Genomic DNA, 4,719 nt, shown 5'->3' with positions numbered 1-4,719 from the left:
CAAGATGCTGAGACAAGGTTTAATCAGCCAATAAGGAACTCTGATGATAGTCTCAATGAACCACAACAAAATTTATCTTTTTTCTCACAAACAGGTCACATAGTTGAGAAGACTGAACTCTATGCCTTGAATCATATGACATGTGCACAAGCACATCGCTAGGTCTTGTTCAATTGTGATGTTGTTGGTCCATATCTTGAGTGAGACCTCTATTTTTGCCAAGTCATTTAAATGAATATAACTTTTGTAATAATATCATACTATTTTATGTAACCATTTTTTGCTTTCTTTTGCTCGAAATATGGGAGACACCTTGCAGAACTTATGGCAAAGTATCTAAATGCATGAAGAAATCACATAGAACAACTACATAATAATACTTTCCATGATTGGTTTGCTTCTCATGTAAGAGTTGTCTTTCATATTTTTAATTTTGTTAATATGATAATTATTGGAATATTTTGGATGGTAACATTGTTGATCATTACTTAGGTTGACAAATTGTTGCACACTCCAATAGAATAGGTAACAAATGAAGTTGAATGGCTGGCTCATGGTCCTAATGATGTGATAAAAAGATTTACAGGTTATGTCATCAATGGATTTAGGTTTCACACAAAAAATCGTGAGAGAAATAAAAAAAGTCAAAATAGTGGTGTTACGGTGATTGCAAAAACATCAAGTTTCTCAAGTGCAAAGGACAAGAATCCCATTGTTGGAGATGTTACATATTATGGTGTGCCAAATGATATCATTGAACTAGTTTATTTTGGCCACTTTAAATTTGTCTTATTTAGATGTGATTGGGTAGATGTATTATCACGAGGTAAAGGAATCAAGCATGATGAATTTGGATTCACTCTTGTGAACTTCAAACGAACACTAAATATTGGTCAAAATTTATCGGATCAAACATTTATATTAGCATCTCATGCTGAGCAAGTATTCTATGTAAATGACCCCATTGATACAGATTGGCAAGTTGTTATCAAGAGGAAGCCGTGGGACTTGTATGATTTGAATGAGGATGTGTCTGATGATGACTATGATGCATTCTTAGATGGCGATCCAAGCAACATTGTTGCATTGCAAGACAACTTGCTTTCTGATTTTGATGATTTAGATTGTACTAGGACAAATGTTCCGGACATAATTGTTAATGGAGCAACTATATTGAATAGCAAGCCCATGCAAATGGATAGTGAAGAGAGTTTAGAATTTGGTGATACTGATCAAGATGATCATATGTCCAATATTTGATGATTCTTTCAAGATAAATGAAGGTATTGTTAGAACATTTGTTGCGAAACTACATCATGCATCCTCTACTAATTTTTTGGTTTGGTTTGCCTATTTGTATTAATATTTTCTGCATTTAATTTATGCTAACACACTTGATAGTGTATAATTGCATTTATATGGATATTTGTCTTCATGTAATTAAATTGTCATGGGTTTGAAATTAGATAGAAATTTCATAATGACTTTTTTGGTTTGATAATGGACTTTCCAGTGCCAATCATGCCACGTGGTAATGGTCATTATAAGAAGCAACCACAACCATAGCGACAGCCGCAACAAAATGATCTAACATCTCGCCTAGACCAATCTTTGCCAAGAATTTATCATTTGAGACAACCTCAACACCAAATGGAATTCGATGCTTTACCAACCATGCAGCCTCCCTCATGTATGGTTATTCTAACATGATTAATTTACTTGATTCATGAGTTTTGCTCTATTTGCATGTTAAAACATATCCTAATTATTGGATCTTATAGATTTATTTTCTAAAAATTGAATTTAATCTTCTTCTAGTGCCATCCCATCACACTCAAGTTGAGCAATCATGCCTCTCTGCAGGTACTAGCCAACAAGATATATCTCAACCACCTATAAATGCAAATGATAGTAAATTCAAATTAACATTTGTTCTTATTAAGTAGATTATTTAATTTTATTGAAATGGTAATTGATGAACATGTTTGATTATTTATGTAGGTGATGTTACAAGGACTCGAGGTCCTACAACATGTCCTCAAGTATCAAAGAGACCAGATGGTGTTCGCCAATATGTTCGAACCAATGAATTTGGTCAGCTTGATGGAGAAAATTCTCCACAATTTAGCAGTCACCTAGGCACTCTAGCTCGAAAGGGTAATTTGTTGCCTATCTGTTACTCAGATTGGAGGCATGTACCCACAAAGAAGAAAGAGGATATTTTGGAAACTTGTCTTGGTATTATGATTTTCTTTTATTTACTATTGAATATTTATATTCTGTTTAATGTATCAGAATGAATAGGATGGATCCTAACAAACTGCTTCAATTATCTATGATTTTACATTACATTTTGTCTTGATCTTTGATTTATTTATTATCTTATTTTACTGTAATTTCATAAAGTAATTTAACTTTCATTATCTCTATAGGATAAGTGGGACATGGAGCCCTATGCTAAAAAATGGGTAATTAGCTCATTAGGAGCAAAATGGAGGGATTGGAAGGCGAACAGAAAAGGAAGTATTACAAGCCATATAAAACTGATGCAGAGGGAGTTACAAATATGACTGACACTAGAGTCATTCTAGATCAATAGCACTAACTTATTGAAATTTGGAATAGTGAGGCATCAAAGGTAAATTATAAATATAATGTTCTACTCTATATTTTATGTTATACATGTGTGTGAATCATTTTGATTTCACAAACGGATGTAGATACGAAGTGAAAAAAATAAGGCCAGTCATAACATGCAAAAGATGGGGCATACTGTAGGATGGAGAAGCTTTGCACAGATCAAGGCAAGAATGGTAGTTTTTGCCCTATCTTATGATACTATAATCACTATTTTGAGAACATTTGATTTGCTGATTATGGATGAATAGTATGTAGGTTTTCAAGATCTTGCTTCTAGACCATATGAAGTTTGAGAACATTTATTTTTTGCTGATTATAATCACTATTTTGAGAACATTTATTTTGTTGATTATGGATGAATAATATGTAGGTTTTCAAAATCTTGCATTTAGAACTTATGAATTTTGAAGAATACATTATAAAGGATTGAAAACAATATTATCATGTCATGTCATTGGTTCGTATAAAGCTGGAACCTTCCTTTCTATCTTTGACTCGTTCCCTTGCAGCAACATTGGTTCATACATCCCATTTCATTTTGCTTGCATTGTGAGGCACAAATTAACATGAGAAACCCCTTATCCCCTAGAGAGTTGTTTCTAGTTTCTAGCCATGAACGAAATGCGTTGGAGATAATAGCTTGTCAAACAACCAGCAATCTCCAAATTTAGCTAAAATTTTCTTTTTCCTTGTAAGTGGCTGGCTTAAAAATCTACCAATTGTAGTCTGTAGACCATAGAACCATCGAGCACTCCAAAACAAGATACCTAATCACATAGCTGTCTATTCAATCTCAAACAAATTTTAGTCAAAATAAAAAGTATCTTTTGCAAAGCCTTGTGGTTCATATTGGATGAAGAACATAGCAGAAACTAAAGGCATACTATGAAAATCTAAAAATCTGCAAAGCCTATATCTGAAATTTTGGAAACCTATAACTACATCTGAAATCTGAAATTCTAAAAATCTGTATCTGAAAATCTAAAAATCTGCAAAGCCTATATCTGAAATTCTGAAAATCTGTAACTGCATCTGAAAATATGAAATTCTGAAAATCTGTATCTAAAAATCTGAAATCTGCAAAGTCTATATATGAAATTCTGAAAACCTACAACTGCATCTGCAAATTTGAAATTCTGAAAACCTATATCTAAAAAATCTGAAAACCTGTATCTGAAAACCTGTATTCACAGAACCTGAAAATAGTAAAATGTAACTGCATTCCCTTTGCAGCTTTGGGCATGGAAATAAGCTTTCTTAGCTTGATCTATTACCCTCCTTCTGTAAATATTCTCCCATTAATAAAATAGGGGTGGTATAACTGTGATAGCCCAGCCAGCCCAAACAAACCAAAAAAAAAAAAATGATGAAGACTCCCGCAGGGAGTCTTCTTCTCCCGACCGGCTCCTAATCGGAGTCGGAAACCTCACCGGAGAGGAGTCAAACTCCTCTCCTTTGGTTCTATTTAAAGGGGAGACCCTTCTCCCTTCTTCCTACCAAAGAATCCCGGGGCAAAACGGCGGCAATCGCCGAAAATTTCCTCACGGAGACCCGTCCTTGTGCCATCCAATTTCTCGCCGGAAAAGCCTCGCCGGCGTCGGAGGTAAGCTTCCTCCCCTTCCTCTCTCCTCCCCCTTCCTTCCCGTGCCGATGTGCACGCTCGCTGGTGACCGAAGTCGCCGGATTTTATTGCGGAAGAATCTTCTTTTTTTGTCATTTTTCCGTCGCCGGTGGTCACCGTCGACCACCGGTTTGGCCTCCTCTTGCTGCGGTTCGTCTTCCTCTTGCCGACGGCCGCCCTACGCTGGCTACGCCGCCGGCCGGCCACCCAATGAGGGGACCTCAAGGTCCCTGTTTCAGCCCAAAACAAGTCCACGGGAAGAAGAAAAGAAAAAGAAGAAGAAGAAGAAGGAAAAGAAAAAGAAAAAGAAAAGAAGAAGAAGGAAAAGAAAAGAAAAAGAAAAGAAAAAGAAGAAAAAGAAAAGAAAAAGGAAAAGAAAAAAAAAAGAAAGAAGAAAAATAATATGATAATAATATAATAATAATAAATAGGATTTTTTTCTCTCTCTTCCGTGAAGA

General features: G+C 35.3%; 1 long non-coding RNA gene across 1 annotated transcript; it reads left to right on the top strand.

Moving 5' to 3' along the window:
* The first annotated feature begins 1,587 nt into the window (after positions 1–1,587).
* LOC140859649 (uncharacterized) lies at positions 1,588–2,232 on the top strand. Its single transcript, XR_012143245.1, has 3 exons — positions 1,588–1,690; positions 1,819–1,863; positions 2,002–2,232. It is a non-coding gene; the product is annotated as an uncharacterized lncRNA (long non-coding RNA).
* The last annotated feature ends 2,487 nt before the right edge of the window (positions 2,233–4,719 follow it).

Source organism: Elaeis guineensis, chromosome 8 (genome assembly GCF_000442705.2).
Source record: "Elaeis guineensis isolate ETL-2024a chromosome 8, EG11, whole genome shotgun sequence".
Taxonomy (NCBI): Eukaryota; Viridiplantae; Streptophyta; class Magnoliopsida; order Arecales; family Arecaceae; genus Elaeis; species Elaeis guineensis.
This window is presented reverse-complemented; position numbering and strand designations above follow the sequence as displayed.